Raw genomic sequence first — 25,360 nt, forward strand, 5'->3', positions numbered from 1 at the left:
GTGACATTATTTCTTCTCTCTCATTTGTGATTTTATTTCTTTGGGTCTTTTTTCTTTTTGATAAGTCTGGCTAGGAATTTATCAATTTTATTCTTTTAAACAACAAGCTCTTAGTTTCATTGATCTGTTCTACTAGGTTATTTTTGTTTGTTTCTATATTGTTTATTTCTGGTCTAATCTTTATTATTTCCCTTCTTCTACTGGCTTTAGGCTTTATTTGCTGTTCCTTTTCTTGTTCTTTTAGTTGTAAAGATAGGTTGTGTATTTGAGACTTTTCTTGCTTCTTGAGCTAAGCTTGTATTGCAATATACTTCCTTCTTAGGACTGCCTTTGCTGCATTCAAAAAATATTGGACTGTCATATTTCATTTTCATTCCCTTTCATGTACTTAACAATTTCTTCTTTAATTTCTTGGATAACCCATTCATTATTTAGTAGGAATTTTTTTAACCTCCATGTATTTCTGATCTTCTCTCATTTTTTCTTGTGGTTGACTCCAAGTTTCATAGTGTTCTGGTCTGAAAATATGCATGGTATGATCTCAATCGTTTTGTAGTTATTGAAAGCTGATTTGTGACCCATTATGTGATCTATCTGGAAAATGTTCCATGTGCACTCAAAAAAATGTGCATTCTGCTGCTTTAGGATGAAATGTTCTGAATATATCCATCCCATGGTTAAGTCCATCCAACCCAGTATGTTATTCAAAGCCATTGTTTCCTTGTTGATTTTCTGCTTAGATGATCTGTCCATTGCTGTACATGAGGTGTCAAAGTCCCCTACTATTATTGAATTATTTTCAATGAGTTTCTTTATGTTTGTGATATATATATATATATATATATATATATATATATATATATATATATTCGGGTGTCCCAATTTTGGGATATACACATACATATAAATTATATATATATATATATATATATATACACACACACACACACACACACACACACACACACACATCATTCAATTGGTGTATATATATATTCGGGTGTTCCAATTTTGTGGTATAAATATGTACAATTGTTAGATCTTGATGGGTAGGCCCCTTAATCACGATATAATGCCCTCCTTCATCTCTTGCTAGTTTTTTTTTTAAGTTTATTTATTTTGAGAAATACAGAGAAAGCATGAGTGGGGGAAGGGCAGAGAGAGAAAGAATCTTAAGCAGGCTCTGCACTGTCAGCATGGAGCCCAATGCAGGGCTCAAACTCACGAAACTGTGAGATCATGACCTGAGCCTAAACCAAGAGTCAGACACTTAATTGACTGAGCCAATCAGGTGCCACTTTTGTTACAGTCTTTTTTTTTTTTTTTTAATTTTTTTTCAACGTTTATTTTTGAGACAGAGAGAGACAGAGCATGAACGGGGGAGGGGCAGAGAGAGAGGGAGACACAGAATCGGAAACAGGCTCCAGGCTCTGAGCCATCAGCCCATAGCCTGACGCGGGGCTCGAACCCACGGACCGCGAGATCGTGACCTGGTTGAAGTCGGACGCTTAACCGACTGCGCCACCCAGGCGCCACCCACAGTCTTTGTTTTAAAGTATAGCTTTTCTGATGTAAGTATGGGTACTCCAGCTTTCTTTTAACATCTGTCAGCATGACAGATGATTATCCACTCCCTCACATTCCATCTGCTGGTGTCTTTAGGTCTAAAATGAGACTCTTGAAGGCAGCATATAGATGGATCTTGTTTTTTTAATCTATTCTCATACCTTCTATCTTTTGATTGGAGCATTTAGCCCCTTAACATCCAGAGTGATTATTGAAAGATATGAGTTTAGTACCATTGTGTTACCTATAAAGTAGATGTTTCTGGTGATGCTCTCTGTTCCCTTCTAGTCTTTGTTGCTTTTGGTATTTCCCCCCCACTCCAAGAGTCCCCCTTAAAAATTTCTTTCAGGGCAAGTTTCATGGTCATGAACTCCTTTAATTTTTGTTTGCCTTGGAAACTCTTTTTTTTTTTATTGTTTATTCATGTTTTTGAGAGACAGATGCACACACAGAATCTGAAGCAGTCCCCAGGCTCTGAGCTGTCAGCACAGAGCCTAATGCACAGCTTGAACTCACAAGGAGCCATGAGATCATGACCTGAACTGAAGTCGGATGCTCAACTGACAGCCTCCAAGGTGCCCTGGGAAACTCTTTCTCTCTCCTTCTATTCTGAATGATAGCCTTACTAAAGAAATCTTGACTTGATCCTTTTCTCATTCATTATGTTGAATATTTCCTGCCACTCCTTTCTGGGCTGCCATGCTTCTGTGGACAGATCTTCTGTGACCTGATCTGTCTTCCTTTGTAGGATGAGAACTTTTTTCCCCCTTGCTCCTTTCACGATTCTTTCCTTGTCAGTTTATTGTGTGAATTTGACTATGATATGCCTTGATGGTGTTCAACTTTTGTTGTATTAAATGGGAGTTCTCTGTGCTTCTTGGATTTTGATGTCTGTGTCCTTTCCCAGATTAGGGACATTTTCAGCTATAATTTTCTCACAGAAACCTTCTTCCTGTTTTTCTCCCTTAATCTTCTGGGACTCCTATGATATGAATGTTCTTCCTCTTAATAAGTCACTGAATTCTCTATGTCTTGTATTATGATCTTTTGCCTTTGTTTCTGTCTTCTTTTCAGCTTCATTATTTTCCATAATTTTATCTTCTGTATCACTGTTCACTGCTCTGCATTGTCCATCCTCACTGTAATGGCATCCATTCAAGATTGTATCTCATTTATAGCATTTTTTGTGTGTGTGTGACTAGGTTTTCTTTTATCTCAGCGATAAAAGAATGGGATTCTTTAGTGTCCTCTATTCTTTTTTCAACCCCAGGTACTATTCTTATAAGCATGGTTTTAAGTTCTAGTTTAGACATCTTACTCATACTTGTGCTGATTAAATTCCTGGACATCATTTCTTCCTGTTCTTTCTTTTGCTTTTTGGGGACACACCTCAAGATCATAAATCAAGATCATCAGGGAAGTACAAATCAAAACCATGATGAGATACCACCTCACACCTGTCAGAATGGGTAAAATTAACAATACAAGAAACAACAAGTGTTGGCAAGGAAGCAGAGAAAGAGGAACCCTCTTGTAATGCTGGTGGCAATGCAAACTGGTGCAGCCACTCTGAAAAACAGTATGGAGGTTTCTCAAAAATTTGAAAATAGAACTAGCCTACAATCCAGTGGTTGATTAGGTATTTAACCAAAGGATACAAAAATACAGACTCAAAAGGGTAAATGCACACCAATGTTTATAGCAACAATATCAACAATAGCCTAACTAAACAGAGAGCAAATGCCCTTAGGCTAATGAATGAATATGAGATATATGTATGTATATATGTCTTACTATATATATACATATACATATATAGGTATATATATATCATACACACACACACATACACAGAGAATGGAATATTACTCAGTCATCAAAAAGAATGAAATCTTGCCATCTGCAATGATGTGGATGGAGTTACAGTGTATTATGCTAAGCAAAATAAGTCAGTCAGAGAAAGACAAATACCATATGATGTCTCTCATATGTGGAATTTAAGAAAAAAGCAGATAAACATAAGGCAAGGTTGGGAAGAAAGGAAAAAGAAAAGAGAGACAGGGAAACAAACCATATGAGACTCTTAATGATAGAGAACAAACTGAGGGTAGATGGAAGCAGGAGGGTGTGGGATAGACTAGATGACAGGTGACAGGTATAAGGAAGGCAACTGTTGTGATGAGCACTGGGTACTGTATGTAAGAGACCAATCACTGAATTCTACTCCTGAAACCAATATTGCACTCTATGTTAACTGTCTAGAATTTAAATAAAAATTTAAAAGCTAAATAAAATAGGATAAATAAACATGAGCCAACTATATGTTGTTGAAGGAAAAACATTTTAGATACAAAGACACAAATAGAGTGAAAGTAGAAAGGATGAAAAAGACATATTAGGCAACCACAGGAAATCTGGAATACAAATGTAAATATAAAATAGACCTTAAAACAAAACAAAACAAAAATTATTAAGAAGAAAATATTATAATTATAATTGGGTCAATTTGTCAGGAAGATAATTTTAAAATATAAACATACATATACCCAATAACAGAATATTAAAATATATAAAGAAAAAAAGAAAAGAAAGAAAGGGAGAATACGTGCAAACAATAATAGTTGGAGACTTCAGTGACACACTTTCAACAATGAACGGGACTAGTTCAACTGGGAAGATGGTGAAATAGAAAGACCCTAAGATACAACCCTCATCCCACAGATACAACTAGATAACACAGGTGTAAATAACCCAGAAAACGACCTGAAGACTGGCAGAACAAACTCCACAACTAAATGTAAAGAAGAGGCAACACTGAGTGTAGGAAGGGCAGAGACCCAGGGGGGAGTTAAACAGACCAGTGGGACTATCTGCAGGAAAGAGGCACACACAGGTGCAGTCAGGGAAGGGAAACAGACTGTCACACCAGGGAACCCACACGGGGAAGATGACTCTCCATAAAATTTGGCTTTGAAAACCAGAATGGCCAAATTTCATGACTTTTAACAACCAGTGGGACTTAAAACCGTAATTTAAAAAATCAGTGGTCTCAGCTCTAGGAGAGCTGAGAGAACAAGAGGAAATTGAATCCCTGCCCCTAAGGAGACAGCACAAGAAGCACCCCCCAGAGTACAGCTAAGAAGCAGAAGTTTGAAAAATGCCTGGGACATATGGAAGGGAGAGTAGCTTACTAAACGCAGAGCATATCCTAGGGGGACAAAGATCATTGGGAGACTCCTCCAGGAACAAAGGAGCTGGCAGGTGCCATTTCTCACCCCCACACCCCAACATAAACACGCAACTACCTGTAGAAACCAGTGTGGTGCTGACACTTGTTACCAAAATTGATAACACCAAGTGTCCTGCTAGATACACCTCCTCACGCTTTGGCAGATCTTCCCACTAAACCCAGGCCTGCCACAGTCCCTGCACTGAGCTCCCCTCTCACAGAGGACTGGATCACAAACCCTGCTAACACGGCATGCCACACCCCTCCACAATGTTACTATCTACCTCCTCCAATACACTCTTGGCTGGAGACATCCCAAAGTCATACTATACCTGGCAGTGTATAAACAGCCCCAACAGAGGCTGGCACCACTCCAAAGTGATTCCTGCCCTGGGGAGAGAGAAAGATAACCACACACACTAGTTAGACTTTGATCATGGCAAAGGACACAGGGTAGACAGTTGGTCTGACTTCATTCTGTGCCCTCCAATGAAAACTTCTCAGGTTACAACACAGGGAAAGCACGTTGGCAATTTGGTGCTACTGCATTATCTGACAAATGCCCGTCTGACTCAACTCAAGTCCAAGGCAGCCCCAAATTGGCCCACTAACACTACAGGGACCAGACACTGCCCAGAACAAGCAAAGAGAACTGCTGACGACTGTACTGAAAGAAAAAGCAGCTAAGCCACAATAGTACGGGGGCACACAACACACATAGGAGACACCCACAAAGTGTCAGACTCCACTGAACAAAGGACACTTCAACGCAGAGCACTACAGAATCTCTTCTTCATAAGGGCACTGCTTTCAAGAGCAGGAGGCATAACTGGATTTCCTAACGTACAGGAACAGACACGGCATTAAAGAAAATGAGGACACAGAGGAATATGTCCCCAGTGAAAGAATGGGACAAAATTACAGCAAGACACTAAGGGAAATGGAGATAAATAGTATGCCTGACAGAGACTTTAAAGTAATGATCATAAATACTCACCTGGCTTGAGAAAATAGTGGAGGACATCAGTAAGAATCTTAAAAAGGAGATGAAAAAGAATCAATCAGAAAAGAAGAACACAATATATATATTTGATGGAGTAAATAGAAGACTAAAGAAAGCAGAACATATCAATGACCTGGAGGGCAGAGTAATAGAAAGTAATTAAACAGAGCAAGTGAGAGAAAAAAATATGCAAAATGAAAATGGACTTAGGGAACGCAGTGACACAATCAAGTGTAATCACATTCACATCATAGGGGTACCAGAAGGAGAGAGAAATGCGGGAGGAAAATTAATTTGAGTAATAATAAGTTCCCAAATCTGGGAAAAGAAACAGAAATGCAGGTCCAGGAGGCACAGAGATACACCCCAGGAAATCAACTCGAGGAGGTTTACACAAAGACACATAATAATTAAAGCAGCAAAAGGTACCAATAAAGAGAATTTTTAAAAGCAGCAAGAGAGAGAAAAAAAAAGTTACATACAAGGGAAACCCCACCAGGAGATCAGCTGATTTTTTCAGCAGATACTCTGCAGGCCAGAAGTCTGTGGCATGATATATTTTAAGTGCTAAAAGGAAAAAGTTTGCAGCCACGAATACTCTATCCAGCAAGGTAATAATTCAGAATAGAAGGAGAGATAGAGTGTGCCATACAAACAAAAGTTAAAGGAATTCATGATGATTAAATTAATCCTACAAGAAATGTTAAAGAGGACTCTTTGAGTGGAAAAGAAATTCCATGAGCAAGAGTATGAAAAAGTGGGAAGCAAAAAAAAAAAAAAGCAGTAAAAATAACGTATCTGTAAAAATCAGTAAAGGGACTCACAAAATAACAGGTTGTAGAAGCTGACACCTATACCCAAAATGAGGGAGAGAGGGAGGAGTAAAGAACAGGCACAAAGTTAAGCAACCACCAACTTAATATAGACTTCTATATATGTATACATATTAGATTATATACAAACCTAATGATAACCACATATAAAAAGCATTAATAAATATTTAAAAAAGAGAAATCCAAGTATATCACTAAAAAAAAGACAACTTATAGTAAGAGAAGACAGCAAGGGAAGAAAGGAACAGAGAAGAACTATAAAAACAACCATAAACCAAGTAACAAAATGATAATAAATACATACCTGTCAATAATTACTTTGAATGTAAACGGACTAAATTCTCAAATTAAAGGCATATGGTGATGGAATGGATAAAAAAATAAGACCCATCTATATGCTGCCTATAAGAGATTAATTTCACATTAAATTAATGTGATTGAAAGTGAGAGGCTATAAGGCACCTGGGTGGCTCAGTTGGTTAAGTATCTGACTTCAGCTCAGGTTCATCTCGCAGTTTGTGAGTTTGAGCCCCATGTCAGGCTCTGTGCTGAAAGCTCAGAGCCTGGAGCCTATTTCGGATTCTGTGTCTCCCTCTCTCTCTGCGCCTCCACTGCTCACATTCTGACTCTTTCTCTCAAAAAGAAATAAACATAAAATAATGTTTTAATTTTTTTTTTAATTTTTTTTCAACGTTTATTTATTTTTGGGACAGAGAGAGACAGAGCATGAACGGGGGAGGGGCAGAGAGAGAGGGAGACACAGAATCAGAAACAGGCTCCAGGCTCTGAGCCATCAGCCCAGAGCCTGACGCGGGGCTCGAACTCACGGACCGCGAGATCGTGACCTGGCTGAAGTCAGACGCTTAACCGACTGCGCTACCCAGGCGCCCCTAAAATAATGTTTTAAAATAAAGTGAGAGGATAGAGCAAGGAAACAATGGCTTTGAATGACATGCAGGGCAAGATAGACTTAACAGATATATATAGAACATTTCATCCTAACACAGCAGAATACACATTCTACTCAAGTGCACATGGAACATTCTCCAGAATAAATCACAAACCAGCCCTCAATAAGTACAAAAAGATCTATATCATACCATGCATATTTTCAGAACACAACATTATGAAACTCAAAAACAACCACAAGAAAAAATTTGGAAAGTCCTTGAAATCTATGAAGTTGAAGAACATCTGACTAAAGAATTAATGGGCTAACCAGGAAGTTAAAGAGGAAATTAAAAAGTACATGAAGCCAATGAAAATGAAAACACGAAACTCCAAAACCTCCGGGATGGAGCAAAGGCAATCATAAGAGGGAAGTATATAGCAATCCAGGCCTTGCTGAAGAAGGAAGAAATGTCTCAAGTACACAACTTAACATGGAACCTAAAGAAGCTGGAAAAATAACAACAAGTAAAGCCCAAAACCAGCAGAAGAAGGGAAATAATAAAGGTTAGAGCAGAAATCAACAATATCAAAATAAAAAAATAGAACAGATTAATGAAATCGGGAGCTGGTTCTTTGAAAGAATTAACAAAAATGATAAACCCATAGCAAGAATTATGAAAAAGAAAAAGGAAAGTATCCAAATAAAGAAACTCATGAATGAAAGAGTAGAGATCACAACCAACACTGTAGAAATAAAAACAATAATAAGAGAATATTATGAGCAATTAGGTGACTATATTGGGCAACCTGGAGAAATGGACAAATTCCTAGAAGCATATAAACTACCAAAATTGAAACAGGAAAAAAATATAAAATTTGGACAGACCCATAACCAATAAAGAAATTGAATCAGTAATAAAAAAATCTCCCAACATATAAGAGTCCCAGGACCAGATGGCTTGCCAGAGGAATCTACCAAACATGTAAAGAAAAGTTAATACCTATTCCTTTGAAGCTGTTCCAAAAAAATACAAATGGAAGGAAAACTTGCAAACTCACTCTATAAGGCCAGAATTACCTTGATTTCAAAACTAAAGACAATTACAGTAAAATTACAGTAAAACAGTAATTACCAGTAAAAACAATTACAGACCAACTTCCTGATGAACATGGATTCAAAAATTCTCGATAAGATACTAGAAAACTCAGTCAAACAATACAGTAAAGAATTATTCACCATGATGAAGTGGGATTTATTTCTGGGTTGCAGTGGTGGTTGAATATCTGCAAATCAATCAACATGATACATCACATTAATAAAAGAAAGGTTAAGAATGACATGATACTCTCAAAAGAAAATAAAAAGCATTTGACAAATGCATCCTTTCTTGATAAAAAGCCCTTAAGAAAGTAGTGATAGAAGGATCATACCTCAAGATCATAAAAGCCATATATGAAAGACCCAACACTAAAATCATGCTCAATGGGGAAAAACTGAGAGCTTTCCCCCTAAGGTCAGGAACAAGACAGAGATGTCCATTCTCACCATTGTTGTTCAACATAGTGTTGGAAGTCCTAGCTGCAGCAATCAGACAAAATAAAGAAATAAAGGGCATCCAGATTGGCAAGGAAGAAGTCAAACTTTCACTTTTCACAGATGACATGATACTCTACATGGAAAACCCAAAAGACTCCACCCAAAAGCTGCTAGAACTGACATACGAATTCAGCAAGGTGGCAGAATATAAAATCAGTGTACAGAAATCGATTGCATTTCTATACGCTAATAATGAAGCAGCAGAAAGAGAAATAAAGGAATTGATCACATTTACAACTGCACCAAAAACCATAAAATACCTAGGAATAAACCTAACCAAAGAGGTAAAAGATCTGTATGCTGAAAACTATAGAAATTTTATGAAAGAAATTGAAGAAGACACAAAGAAATGGAAAAACATTCCATGCTCATGGATTAGAAGAACAAATATTGTGAAAATGTTGCTACTACCCAAAGCAATCTACACATTCAATGCAATCCCTATCAAAATAACACCAGCATTCTTCACAGAGCTAGAACAAACAATTCTAATATTTGTATGGAACCAGGAAAGGCCTTGAATAACCAAAGTAATGTTAAAAAAGAAAACCAAACCTGGACGCATCACAATTCCAGACTTTAAGCTGTATTACAAAGCTGGAATAATCAAAACACTATGCAACTGGCACAAAAACAGACACACAGATCAATGGAACAGAATAGAGAAATCATAAATGGACTCACAAATGTATGGCCAATTAATCTTCAACAAAGCAGAAAAGAATATCCAATGGAAAAATGACAGTCTCTTCAGCAAATGGTGCAGGGAAAATTGGACAGTGACATGCAGAAGAATGAACCTGGACCACTTTCTTACATCATACACAAAAGCAAACTGAAAATGGATGAAAGATCTAAATGTGAGACAGGAAACCACCAAAACTGTAGAGGAGAAAACAGTCAACAAATTCTTTGACCTTGGTCACAGCAACTTCTTATTAGACATGTCTCAGGAGGCAAGGTAAACAAAAGCAAAAATGAACAATTAGGACCTCTTCAAGATAAAACTTCTGCACAGAAAAGGAAACAATCAACAAAACTAAAAGGCAACCAACAGAATGGGAGAAGATATTTGCAAATGACAAGTATTCCAGTGAAGAAATGGGCAAAAGACAAGAACACTTTTCCAAAGAAACATCTAGATGTTTCATGGCTAACAGATACACGAAAAGATGTTCAACATCACTCATCATCAGGGAAATACAAATCAAAACCACAATGAGATACCACCTCCCACCTGTGAGAATGACTAAAATTAACACTCAGGAAACAGATACAAAGGGGAACCTTTTTGCACTGCTGGTGGGAATGCAAACTGGTGCTGCCATTCTGGAAAACAGTATGGCGGGTCCTCAAAATAATTAAAAATAGAGCTACCCTATGACCCAGCAATTGCTCTATCCTTTCTCCAAAGGATACAAAAATGCTGATTTGAAGGGGCACATGCACTGCAATGTTTATAGCCGTGCTATCAACAATACCCAAATTCCACATCCCAAATGCCCATCCACTGACAAGTGGGTAAAGAAAATATAGCATATATATACAATGGATTATTCCTTGGTGATCCAAAAGAATGCTATCTTGCCATTTGCAGCAAGATGGATGGAACCAGAATGTATTATGCTAAGCAAAATAAGTTAGTCAGAGAAAGATAAATACCATATGATTTCACTGACATGTGGAATTTAAGAAAACAGATGAACATAGCGAAGGGAAGGAAAAATAAAGTAAGATAAAAACAGATAAAGAGGCAAACTATAGAGACTCTTAAATACAGAGAACAAACTGAGGGCTCCTGGAGGAGTACCAGGTAGGGGGATGGGTTAAATGAGGGATTGGCGTTAAGAAAGGCACTTCTGGGATGAGCATCGGGTGTTATATGTAAGTGATGAATCACTAAATTTTACTCCTGAAACCTTTACTACACTATATGTTAACTAGCTTGGATTTAAATAAAAAATAAATAAGAATTTAAATTTAAATTAAAAAAAAGAAAGTGAGAGGATAGAGAAATATTTCTCATTCAAATGTATATGGTAAGAGACCTGGGGTAGCAATATTTATATCAGATAAAAGAGACTTTAAAACAAAGACTATAACAAGACAAATGAGGACACTATGTAATCATAAAGTAGACAGTCCAAGAAAGAAGATATTACAATTGTAAATACTTATGCACACAACATGGGAAAACCCAAATACATAAAATAGTTAATAACAAACATAAAGAAACTACTTGATAGTAACAGAATAATAGTAGTGGACGTTAACACTCCACTTACATCAATAGATCATCCAAACAGAAAATCAACAAGAATGACTTTGAATAACATACTGAACCAGTGGACTTAACAGATATATTCAGAACATTCCATCCTAAAATGGCAGAATACACATTCTTTTCAACTGTACATGGAACATTCTCCAGAATAGGTCACATATTAGTCTAGAAAATAAGACTCAAAAAATTCAACAATAGTGAAGTCATACCATGAATCTTTTCTGACTACAATACTATGATACTAGAAATCAACCACAAGAAAAAATTTGGAAAGACCACAAATACATAGAGATTAAATAACATGCTTCAAAACAATAAATGGGTTAACCAAGAAATCAAAGAAGAAACCAAAAGGTGTATGGAAACAAATGAAAATGAAAACACAATGGCCCAAGACATTTCAGATGCAAAAAAAAAGTGTTTCTAAGAGGGAAGTTTATACCAATAAAAGCCTACCTCAAAAAACGTGGAAAATCTCAAATAAATAACCAACTCTTACACCTAACAGAGCTAGAAAAAGATGAAAAAACAAAACCTAAAACCAGCAGAAGGAAGGAAATAATAAAGATTAGAGCAGAAATAATTGTTATATAAACTAAAACAACAACAACAACAACAACAACAACAACAACAACAACAACAACACAGCAGAACAGATAAATGAAACCAGAAGTTGCAGAAGCTGGTTCTTTGAAAAGATAAACAATATTCATAAACTTCTAGCCAGACTCATCAAAAAGAAAATAGAAAGGACTCTAATAAATAAATTACAAATGAAAGAGGAGAAATAACAAACTCCAGAGAAATACAAATAATTGTAAGAGAATATTATGAAAAACTATATACCAACAGATTGGACAAATTAGAAGAAACTTATCATAGGGATAAATTCCTAGGAACATATACCTACCATAACTGAAGCAGGAAGAAATAGAAAATGTGAATAGACTACCAGCAAGGAGATTGAATCAGTAACAAAAAAAAAAAAAAAAAAGAAAAAGAAAAAGAAAAAAGAAAAAACTAAGAAAGAACAAAAGTCCAGGACCAGATGGCTTCACAGGTGAATTCTACCAAACATTTAAAGAAGAGTTAATACTCATTTTTCTCAATATATTACAAAAATAGAAAAGGAAGGAAAATTTATAGATTCATTCTATGAAGCCAGCATTACCCTAATACAAAAATCAGATAAAGACTCCACTAAAAAAGAGAACTATAGGCCAATATCTTTGATGAACACAGATATAAAATTCCTCATAAAATACTACCAAACAGAATCCAAAAATGCATTTAAAAAATCATTTACCACAATCAAGTGGAATTTATTTCTAGTATGCAAGGGTAGTTCAATATTCACAAATCAATCAAAATGCTATATCGCATCAATAAAAGAAAGGATAAAAACCATATGATCATTTCAATAGATGTAGAAAAAGTATTTGATGAAGTACAACATCCATTCATGATAATAACCTTCAATGAAGTAGGTTTAGAGGAAAGATGCCTCAACATAGTAAAAGTCATACATGAAAAAAACACAACCATCATACTCAATGAGGAAAAACCTAGAGCTTTATCCCTAAGGTCAGGAAGAAGACAAGGATGTCCACTCTCACCACTTTTATTCAACATAGTATTTAAAGTCCTAGCCATAGCAACTAGACAACAAAAAGAAATAAAGGTATCCAAATAGGTAAAGAAGTAACACTTCCATTATTTGCAGATAATATATAACATATAACATAAAACCAATATTTGCAGATAACTCTATATAGAAAACCCTAGAGACTCCAACAAAAACTTACTAGAACAGATAAATATATTCAGTAAAATCACAGGATACAAAATCAATGTGCAGAAATCCATTGCATTTATAGACACTAATAATGAAGCAGCAGAAAGAGAAAATAATAAAAACAATCCCATATACAATTGCACCAAAAGTAATAAGATACTGAGGAATAAATCTAACCAAAGAGGTGAAAGAACTGTACTCGTTAACACTATGAAACAATGATAAAAGAAATTGAAGATGACATAAAGAAATGGAAAGACATTCCATCTCATGGATTGAAGAAAAAAAATGTTAAAATGTCCACACCACCCAAAATAATCTACACAGCTAATGCGATCCCTATCAAAATACCAACAGCATATTTCACAGAAGTAGAATTAAAAAACTGTAAATTTGTTTGGAGCCACAAAAGACCCTGAAGAGTCAAAGCAATTTTGAAAAAGAAAAGAAAAGCTAGAGGTACCAAAATCCCAGACTTCAATTTATACTACAAAACTGTGGTGATCAAAACAGTATAGTACTGGTACAAAAACAGACACATAGATCAACAGAACAGAATAGAAAGCCCAGAAATAAAGCCATGATTATTTGGTCAATTAATCTTTGGCAAAACAGGAAAGAATATCAAATGGGACAAAGCTTCCTCATTCCTCAACAAATGGTTTTGGGAAAACTAGTGAGCTACATGCAAAGGAATGACACTGGATCACTTTCTTGTATCATACACAAAAATAAACCCCAAGTGGAATAAAGACCTAAAAGTGAGACTTAAAATCATAAAAAATCCTAGAAGAGAGCACAGGCAGTAATCTCTGACATGAGCTGTAGCAAAATGTTTCTATAAATGTCTCCTGAGGCAAGGGAAATAAAAGCAAAATCTAAAGCAAAACAAAATAATAATAATAATAATAATAATAATAATAATAATAATAATATTTAAAAACTCTACTGGGACTACATCAAAATAAAAGTCCTCTGCACAATGAAGAAAACAATCAACAAACTAAAAGGTAACGTACAGAATGGGAGAAAATATTTACAAATGAAATGAAATAGCCAATAAAGGGCTAGTATCCAAAATATATAAAAAACATAATGTTGGAGAGGAAGATGGTGGGGGCAGGGAGGAGAACCCTAGGCTCACCTCATCCCATAAACACAACTAGATAACTATCAAATCACCCTAAGCACCCCAGAAATCGACATGAAGACTGACAGAACTGCACAACTAAGGGGAATGAAGCACCTCAAGGAACGTAGGAAGGTTGGAGACATGGTTTAGGGGAGAAATGGATCACAGCTATGGAGGGGAGGGAGTGTGGTAGTTGAGAAAAGTGAGAAAGCGAGAGAAGAGTACACAGGGGAACACACAAGGAGAATGCTTCCCAAAAGCTATTGCTTGGAAAGTGAGAGAGGCTGAATTTTGAGAGTTTCTGCAACAAGCAGGGTTTAAAGCCTGCAGTTTTAAAGGACAGTGGGCTTGGTTGGGATAGAGCTGGAAGGCACTGTACTGATCCTGGAGAGAAGGCAGGCAAACAACCTGGGGACAGACTGGAGACTGCTTGCTGAAGAATGCCTGGGGCACACAGGCATGAGACTATTCACTCTTCTCAAAATGTGTTTCTGAGAAACCTCTCCAGGAAAAAAGGAGCTGTCTGGCACCATCCTCCATCCTCCACCCCTCAGCATAGACACAAAGCCACTTGCAGGAAGCAGCATGACACCAACACTGGGTGCCTAACTTGCATATACCAGGCCCCACCTCACTGCACTCTGGTGGGACTGCCCTTCTCAGTTAAGCTTGCCTCAGTCTCAGTGCTGTGGGCACTTCCCCCAGAGTACCAGCACAAACACCTCCCCATACCATGTCACCTGACCAGAGAGTTCTACAGGGCTCAGTTTTGGTAAAGATGGTGTCAAGTCTCATTTCACAAGCAGACTAGGGCACATCTACTTGAGACTCACCACATTCAGGACAGGGTCCAAACACTGCCCACAGCAGATAATAACACAATACCAGAGTGCGTGCAACACACTCTGGAGACACTCCCTGGAGCACCAGGCCCTATGTGCTACATGACCACTTTATAAGGCTATTACTCTCAGGAGCAGGAGACATAACTGGATTTTCTTTTCTTCCTTTTTTAAAAATTTAAGTCCAAGTTAGTTAGCATACAGTGTAATAATGATTTCAGGAATAGAATTTAGTGATTCATCACTTATGTATAACACCCAGTGTTCATCCCAACAAGTGTCCTCCTTAATGCCCCTTGTCCACTTAGCTAGACCATCCCCCTACCCAAGACCCCTCCAGGAACCCTCAGTTTGTTCTCTGTATTTAAGAGTCTTTTATGGTTTCTCTCTCTCCCTGTTTTTATATTAATTTTGCTTCCATTCCCTTATGTTCACTTGTTTTGTATCTTAAATTCCACATATGAGTGAAGTCATATGACATTTGTCTTTCTCTAACTTATTTTGCTTAGCGTAATACACTGTGGTTCCATCCACATGTTTGCAAATGGCAGGATTTCATTCTTTTGGATCACTAATATTTCATTATACACACACACACACACACACACACGTATATATACATGCATGCCATATACACATACACACACATATATGTATACACATATAAATATATGTATATATGTATAAATATATGTATACACATACACATATATAAATATGTATATATGTATAAATATATGTATACACATACACACATATAAATATATGTATATATATGTATATATATGTATAAATATATGTATACACATACACACATATAAATATATGTATATATGTATATATGTATACATATATGTATACATATATGTATGTGTATGTATACATGTATGTATGTACATTGTGTGTGTATATATGTATACATGTACATTGTGTGTGTATATGTATACGTATATACATATATACATATATACATACACACACACACACACACACATCACATCTTTATTCATTCATCAGTTTATGGACATTTGGGCTCTTTCCATACTTCGGCTATTGTCAATAGTGCTGTTTAAACAATGGGTGCATGTGTCCCTTCGAAACAGTACTCCTGTACCCTTTGGATAAATACCTGGCAGTGCAATTGCTGGATCATAGGGTAGTTCTATCTTTAAATTTTTGAGGAACCTCCATACTGTTTTCCAGAGTGACTACACCAATTTGCATTCCCACCAGCAGTGCAAAAGTGTTCCTCTTTCTCTGCACCCTCACCAACATCTGTTATTGCCTGAGTTGTTTCCTTTAGCCATTCTGACAGGTGGGAGATGGTATCTCATTGTGATTTTGATTTGAATTTCCCTGATGATGAGTGTATGTTAACCATCTAGATGTCTTCTTTGGAAAAGTGTCTGTTCATGTCCTTTGCCCATTTCTTCACTGGATTATTTGTTTTTTTGGGTGTTGAGTTTGATAAATTCTTTACAGATTTTGGATTCTAAACTTTTATCTGATATGTTATTTGCAAATTTTTCTCCCATTCTCTTGGTTGCCTTTTAGTTTTTCTGATTGTTTCCTTTTCTGTGCAGTAGACTTTTATCTTGATGAGGTCCCAATAGTTCATTTTTGCTTTGGTTTCCCTTGCCTCTGGAGACATGTTAAGTAAAAAGTTGCTGTGGCAAAGTCAAAGAGGTTGTTACCTATATTCTCCTCTAGGATTTTGATGGCTTCCTGTCTTATGTTTAGGTCATTCATCCATTTTGAGTTTATTTTTGTGTGTGGTGTAAGAAAGTGGTCCAGGTCCATTCTTCTCCATGTCGCTGTCCAGTTTTCCCAACACCATATGCTGAAGACACTGTCTTTTTTCCATTGGATATTCTTTCCTGCTTTGTCAAAGATTAGTTGTCCATACATTTGAGGGTCCACTTCTGGGTTCTCTATTCTGTTCTATTTATCTATGTGTCTGTTTTTGTGCTAGTTTCATAGTGGTTTGATTATTTCAGCTTTGTAAGACAGCTTGAAGTCCAGAACTGTGATGCCTCTAACTTTGGTTTTCTTTTTCAAGATTGCTTTGGCTATTCAGGGTCTTTTCTGGTTCCATACGAATTTTAGGATTGTTTGTTTTACCTCTGTGAAGAATTCTGGTTTTATTTTGATAGGGATTGCATTAAATATGTAGATTGCTTTGGGTAGTATCAACATTTTAACAATGTTTGTTCTTTCAATCCATGAGCATGGAATGTTTTTCCAGTTTTGTGTGTGTGTGTGTGTCTTCAATTTCTTTCACAAACTTTCTATAGTTTTCAGTGTATAGACTTTTCACCTCTTTGGTTAGATTTATTCCTAGGTATTTTATGGTTTTTGGTCAAATTGTAAATGGAACCAAGTCCTTGATTTCTCTTTCTGCTGCTTCATTACTAGTGTATAGAAATGCAGCCAATTTCTGTACATTGATTTTATATCCTGCGACTTTGTTGAATTCATGGATCAGTTCTAGAATTTTTATGTGTGTGTGTGGTCTTTTAGGTTTTCCACATACAGTATCATGTCATCTGCAAAGAGTGTTTGTTATTTGCAAAGTTTTCTCCCATTCTCTTGGTTGCCTTTTAGTTTTTCTGATTGTTTCCTCCTTTCTGATTTGGATGCCTTTTATTTCTTTGTGTTGTCTAATTGCTGAGGCCAGGACTTCCAATACTGTGTTGAACAACCGTGGTGAGAGTGGACATCCTTGTTGTGTTCCTGATCTTAGGGGGAAAGCTCTCGGTTTTCCCCCATTAAGGATGATAGTAGCAGTGGGTCTTTCATATCTGGATTTTATGATATGGAGGTCTAATCCTTCTATCTCTACTTTCTTGAGGGTCTTTATCAATTTAGCATTTGTAAAATGCTTTCTCTGAATCTATTGAGAAGATCATGTAGTTCTAATCATTTCTTTTATTAATGTGATATATCACATTGATTGATTTATGGATATTGAACCAGCCCTGCATCCCAGAAATAAATCCCACTTGATTTTGGTGAAAATTCTTTTAATGTATTTTTTTATTCGGTTGGCTAGTATCTTGTTGAGAATTTTTGCATCCATGTTCATCAGGGAAATTGGTCTGTAGCTCTCCTTTTTAGTGGGGTCTTTGTCTCGTTTTGGAATCAAGGTAATGCTAGCCTCATAGAAAGTTTGGAAGTTTTCCTTCCATTTCTATTTTTTGGAACAGCTTCCAAAGAATAGGTATTAACTCTTCTTTAAATGTTTGGTAGAATTCCCCTGGAATGCCATCCAGCCCTGGACTCTTGTTTGTTGGGAGATTTTTTTTTATTATTGACTCAATTTCTTTACTGGTTGTGGGTTTGTTCAAATTTTCTATTTTTTCCTGTTTCAGTTTTGGTAGTTTATGTTTCTAGGAATTTGTCCATTTCTTCCAGATTGCCCAATTTGTTGGTACATAATTGCTTATATTATTCTCTTAGAATTGTTTGTATTTCTGTGGCATTGGTTGTGATCTCTCCTCTTTCACTTGTGATTTTATTTATTTGGGTACTTTCCGTTTTCTTTCAATCAGTCTGGCTAGGGGTTTATCAATTCTGTTTATTCCTTCAAAGAACCAGATCCTGGTTTCATTGATCTGTTCTACTGTTTTTGTTTTTTTTTTGTTTTTTTTAATTTCAATATCACTAATTTCTGCTCTAATCTTTGTTATTTCCCTTCTTCTGCTGGTTTAGGGCTTTATTTGCTGTTCTTTTTCCAGCTCTTTTAGGTATCGGGTTAGGTTGTGTATTTGAATAACTAGATTTTCTAACACAGAGAAGAAGGCAGAGAGTTGGACAAAATGCAAAGATGGAGAAATATATCCCAAATGAAAGAACAAGTTATGGCCATGGCCAGAGATATAACCTAAACAGATATAAGAAACATGCCTGATGGAGAATTTAAAGCAATAATCATAAGGATATTTGCTGGGTTTGAGAAAAGACAATAGTGGGACCCTTACCACAGAGATGAAAGAGAAAAAAGAATCAGAAATGAAGAGCTCAATAAATGAGATGGAGACAGGCTTAATGCAATGAATAGCAGGCTAGAAGAAGCAGAGGAACGGATTAGTGACCCAGAAGACAAAATAATGGAAAGAAATGAAGCTTAACAAAAGAGAGATAGGGGCGCCTGGATGGCTCAGTCAGTTAAGCATCCAACTTCAGCTCAGGTCATGATCTTGTGGTCTGTGGGTTTGAGCCCCACATCGGGCTCTGTGCTGACAGCTTAGAGCCTAGAGCCTGCTTGGGTTCTGTGTGTGTCTCTCTCTGCCCCTCTCCCACTCACACTGTCTCTCTCTCTCTCTCTTTCTCTATCTCTCAAAAATCAGCATTAAAAAAATGAGAGAGAAGAATTTTGCAACACGAGAATAGATTTAGAGATTTCAGTGACCCTATTGTATGTAATAATGTTCATTTTATAGGAGTCCTAGAAGAAGAAAGAGAAAATGGGGCAGGTTTATTTAAGGAAATTATAGGTGAAAATTTCTCTAATCTGGGGAAGGAAACAGACATCCAGGTCCAGGAGACACAGAGAATTACCATCAAAGTCAACAAAAGCAGTCCCATACCAAGATATATTGTAAATAAATTTGCAAAATATGGTGAAAAAGAAAGAACCTTAAAAGAAACAAGACAAAATAAGTCCTTAACTTACAAGGGAAAACCCATAAGACTAGCTGGAGATTTCTCAACAGAAACATGGCAAGCCATAAGGGAGGAGTATAATATATTCAAAGTGCTGAATGGGAAAAATCTGCAGCCAATAATACTGTATCCAGCAAAGCTGTTGTTCAGAATAGGAGAGATAAAAGAGTTTCACAGACAAAAACTAAAGATGTTCATGACAACTAACCAGTGTTGCCAGATATAGATATATATACATTTTATTTTTATATACTTTATTGTCAAGTTAGCTAACATACAGTGTATACCGTGTGCTCTTGGCTTCAGGAGTAGATTCCTGTGATTCAACACTTACACACAACACCCAGTGATCATCCCAACAAGTACCCTCCTCAATGCCCATCATTCATTTTCCCCGTCCCCCCAATCAACCCTCAGTTCGTTCTCTGTATTTAGGAGTCTCTTATGGTTTGCCTCCCTCTCTGTTTGTAACTTTTTTTGGTCTCTTTTTTCTTTGGAAAGAAAAGGACAAAAGTGACAACCACAAGAAAGGAACAGAGATAATATCCAGAAACAATGACAAAACAATAAAACGGCAATAAATACTACCCATCAATAATTACTTTCAATGTAAATGGACTAAATGTTCCAATCAAAAGATACAGGGTGTCCGAATGATTTAAAAAAATCCGTCTATAGGCTGCTTCCCAGACACTCATTTTAGATCTAAAGATATCTGCAGACTAAAGTGAGGGGATGGATAAACATTTAAAATGCAAACTGATGTCAAAAGACATCTGGAGTAGCAATACTTATATCAGATAAACTAGACTTTAAAACAAACACTGTAGGGGCACCTGGGTGGCGCAGTCGGTTGAGCGTCCGACTTCAGCCAGGTCACGATCTCGCCGTCCGTGAGTTCGAGCCCCGCGTCGGGCTCTGGGCTGATGGCTCGGAGCCTGGAGCCTGTTTCTGTGTTTCGGATTCTGTGTCTCCCTCTCTCTCTGCCCCTCCCCCGTTCATGCTCTGTCTCTCTCTGTCCCAAAAATAAATAAAAAACGTTGGGAAAAAAATTTTTTTAAAACAAACACTGTAAAAAGAGAAAAGGGCACAATATAATCATAAAGGATACAATCCAACCAGAAGATCTAACAATTGTAAAAATTTATGCATCCAACATGAAAGCACCAAATATATAAAAAAAATTAATAGCAAATATAAAGTAACTTATTGATAATAATGCAATACTACTAGAAGCTTTAACACCCCACTTACATCAATGGACAGATCTAAGCAGAAAATCAAGGAAACAATGGCTTTGAATGACACACTGGACCAGATGGAATTAACAGATATATTCAGAACATCCCATCTTAAAACAGCAGAATACACATCCTTTTCAAGTACACATTGGAGAGTCTCCAGAACACATCACATATTCAGAAATCAGGCCTCAGCAAACACAAATGAATAAGATCATAACATGCATATGGTTAGTATTCAAAATATATAAAGAACTTATCAAATTCAACACCAAAAAATTAAATGACCCAGTTAAAAAAATGGGCAGAAGACATGAATAGGAAATTTCCCAAAGAAGATGTACAGATGCCAATAGACACATAAAAAGATGGTCAACATCATTCACCATCAGGGAAATGCAAATTAAAACTACAATGAGATACCACCCCATACTTGTCAAAATGGCTAAAATTAATAACACAGGAAACAACATTTGTTGACAAGGATGTAGAGAAAGGAGAACTGTCTTGCACTATTGCCAGGGACGCAAACTGGTGCAGTCTGTAAAATGGTGTAGAGGTTTCCCAAATGTTAAAAATGGAATTATTTACCCAAAGGATACAAAAATACTAATTCAAATGGATACATGCACCTTGATATTTATAGCAGCATTATCCACAATAGCCAAATCGTGGAAACAGCCCAAATGTCCATCAACTGATGAATGCATAAAGAAGAGGTGGCATGTGTGTGTGTATGGAATATTATTCAGCAATTAAAAGAATGAAATCTTGCCAATTACAATGACATGAATGAGAGATTATAATGCTAAGGGAAATAAGTCAGAGAAAGACAAATACCATATGATTTCATTCATATGTGGAAGTTAAGAAACAAAACAAGCAAGCAAGGGAGGAGAGAGAGAGAGAGAGAGAGAGAGAGAGAGAGAGAGAGAGAGAACCCAAGAAACAGACTCTTAACTAAAGAGAACTGATGGTTACCAAAGGGGAGGTGAATATGTGAATGGGTGAAAAAGGTGATGAGAATTAAGGAGTGCACTTGGGTTATGAGCACTGGGTGATGTATGGAATTACTGAATCACTATACTGCATACCTGAAACTAATATGACAATGTATGTTAACTCTATTGGAATTAAAATAAAATTTTAAAAAGGAAAAAAAGAAATGTAAAAGAACTTTCTCAGAGTGAAGAAAAATAATACAGGTCAGAAACTGAGATCTACATAAATAAAGAGCATTAGAGAAGGAATAAGTAAAATAAAAACTCTAATTCAAAAAAATTTTTCAATGCTTATTTTTTAGAGAAATGGACAGTGTAAGCAGGAGATTGTCCCGATCTCTCTGTCCAAGGTGGGCGGCGGGGAGAGAGAAAGAAAGAGAGAGAGAGAATCCAAAGCAGGCTTCATACTACCAGCAGAGACCCCAATGTGGGACTTGAACTCAAAAACCATGAGATCATGACCTGAGCCAAAGTCAGATACATAACCAACTGAGCCATGCAGGCGCCCCTAATTTTTTCTTCTTAATTAACAGATAATGGTTTACTCAAAATACTATCAACAATGTATTTGATGATTATAGCTTATATATAAGTAAAATAAGTGGCAGTAACGATGAAAAAAAATGGAAAAGAATTAGGAATATTTTGTTGTCATAAGCTACCTGCATTATCTGTGTTGTGATATAGATTAAAAAATGGACTTGCATTGGCTGTAAATGTACACTCAAACTCTAGGATAATAACTCAAAAAGGTTTAAAAAACCAACCTATTACTGATATAGTAAGAGAGGACATAAAGTGGGATGATATCAAATGTTCAATTAAAAATGCAATGGTCAGCAAAAGAGCAGAACACAAAAAGTTGAACAAACATTCATGGCAAGGAATAGATAACAGTAACAAATATGATTTGTTGTATATGAAGTATATAACAATAACTTTAAACATCAATGTCCTATATACATCATTTAGAAGATAGAGATGTTAAAATCAAATAGAGAATGGAAACGAGATGAAAATTTCCTGAGCAGAAAAACCCAATTAAACCACATAAGGAAAACTTAATACAGCCAATTCTGCAACGCAAGTCAAACTTGAGCCATTCTTATGCCTCTTAAAATCATAAATGAAACAAGCTATTCCCCCAAACTGGCAGTCCCTTATTAGTAGGAAAACTCTAATACTGTAATCAACTTATTGTAAAGATGCAACCTCTGCATTCTTACAATATAAGCTATCTTATAATAATATTCCTCTGAGCCTCTTTCTACTGTTGGCTTCAGAGCTCCCAGTTTGTGAACTGTTTTTGTGTTTATAATAAACTCTTACTAATTACTATGATCCAGTTGTTTTACTTTTGCTATTTCTGGAATTTTTACATCAGAGTATGTAAAAAATAAAACCTACCTATGTTATCCATGTGTAACCCATTTTAAATACAAGGATACATGTAGGTTAAAAGTAAGAGAACAAATAAGATAACCATGATAACACTAATCAAAAGAAAGTTAGGGGGTGCCTGGGCGGCTCAGTTGGTTAAGCATCCAATTCTTGATTTCAGCTCAGGTCAAGATCTCACGATTCGTGGGTTGGGGAACCGCATCGGGCTCCATGTTGTCAGTTTGGAGCCTGCTTAGAATTTGCTCTCTCTCCCTCTCTCTGGTCCTCCCCTGCTTGTACTCTCTCTCTCAAAATAAATAAATAAACTTAAAAAAAAAAAGAAAGCTGGAGTAGCTATATTTCAGACAGAGCAGAATTCAGAGCAAGAATAATTATCAGGTATGAAGAGCAGTGTTACATAATGAGACATGGGCCAATTGTCCAAGAAAACATAACAATACAAAACATGCATGTGCCTATCAACAGAGCATCAAAATATAGGAAATCAAAATTGCAAGGATAAATAAACGAATTCACTAATATAGTTGGAAACCTCAACACTGAGTATCAGAAATGGACAGATCTAGCAGGAAGAAAATTGGTACAGACATAGTTAAAATCAACAGCACCATGAAGCAACTCGATATAATTGACATCAATAGACTACCAATCAAAAAGAGGTAGAATACACAGACTTTTCGAGTTCATATGGAATATTTACTAAGATAGACCACATTCTTTGACACAAAATACACCTTAAGAAATTAAAAAGAATGAAAATATACAATGTATGCTCTCAGACCGCAACATAATTAAACCATGTATCAACAACAGGAAAATAGCCAGAAAATCCCAGTATATGTAAAGATTAAATAACACATGGGTCAATGAAGAAAGCTCAAAAATTTTTTAAATGTTTTGAACTGAATGAAAATACAACTTATCAGAATTTGTGGAACTCAGCAAAGGCCGTTGTTTTAGTCTGTTTGGGCTGCCATGACAAAATACCACAGATTGGGTGGTTTATAAACAAGAAACATTTATTTCTCACAGTTCAGGGGGCTGAGAAATCCAAGATAGAGCCGCTGGCAGATTTAGTGTCTTATGAGAGTCTAATTCTTGGTTCATAGATTTTTTTGCTATGTTCTCACATATCAAAAGAGGGAAAGAAAATCTCTACAGTCTCTTTTTTTTTTAATTTTTTAATGTTTTATTTATTTTTGAGACAGAGAGAGACAGAGCATGAACGGGGGAGGGTCAGAGAGAGGGAGACACAGAATCTGAAACGGGGTCCAGGCTCTGAGCTGTCAGCACAGAGCCCGATGCGGGGCTTGAACTCACAGACCGTGAGATCATGACCTGAGCCGAAGTCGGACGCTCATCCGACTGAGCCACCCAGGTGCCCCTCTACAGTCTCTTTTATAAAGATTCTAATCATATTTATGAGGGCTCTTCCCTAATAACCTCACTTCCCAAGTGCCCCACCTCCAAATACTCTTACGTCAGGATTAGATTTCAATTTATGAATTTGGGGTGGGGGAGCAAGACTCAAACATTCAGTCTATAGCAGCAGTGTTTAGAAAGAAATTATAGCATGGAATACATATTTTAAGATCTAAAAAACAATAACTTAAGCTTCCTCTACAGGAAATTAGAAAAAGAATAGTAAATTTGCTTGACTTTTTTTTCTTTCAGATATATTCTCAGAAATGGGATTGGTGGATTATATGGTAGTTTTAATTTTTTAATGAACCTCCATTTCATACTGTTATCCATAATGGCTATACCAACTTATATTTCCATCAGCAGTATACAAGGCTCTCTTTTCTCCACATCCTTACTAACTCTTTTGTTGCTGTTGTTGTTAATAGCTATTCTAACAGATGTGAGATGTATTTCAT

At 36.4% G+C, this 25,360-nt stretch overlaps 1 long non-coding RNA gene across 3 annotated transcripts in view; it reads right to left on the reverse strand.

Annotated features, from left to right (window-relative positions):
* Positions 1-25,360, reverse strand: part of LOC123379003 — a 49,076-nt gene that overhangs the window by 18,742 nt on the left and 4,974 nt on the right. The window contains exons 3-4 of one of the 3 annotated variants that reach the window (XR_006582852.1): positions 5,793-5,829; positions 3,468-5,185 (exon numbers count right to left, since the gene is read on the reverse strand). The exons of 1 other annotated variant lie outside the window; for it this stretch is intronic. This is a non-coding gene — a long non-coding RNA (uncharacterized LOC123379003). Of the gene's footprint in view, positions 1-3,467; positions 5,830-25,360 lie in introns of those variants that run through there. One more of the 3 variants, XR_006582850.1, reaches the window with a different exon arrangement.

Source organism: Felis catus, chromosome C1 (genome assembly GCF_018350175.1).
Source record: "Felis catus isolate Fca126 chromosome C1, F.catus_Fca126_mat1.0, whole genome shotgun sequence".
Taxonomy (NCBI): domain Eukaryota; kingdom Metazoa; phylum Chordata; class Mammalia; order Carnivora; family Felidae; genus Felis; species Felis catus.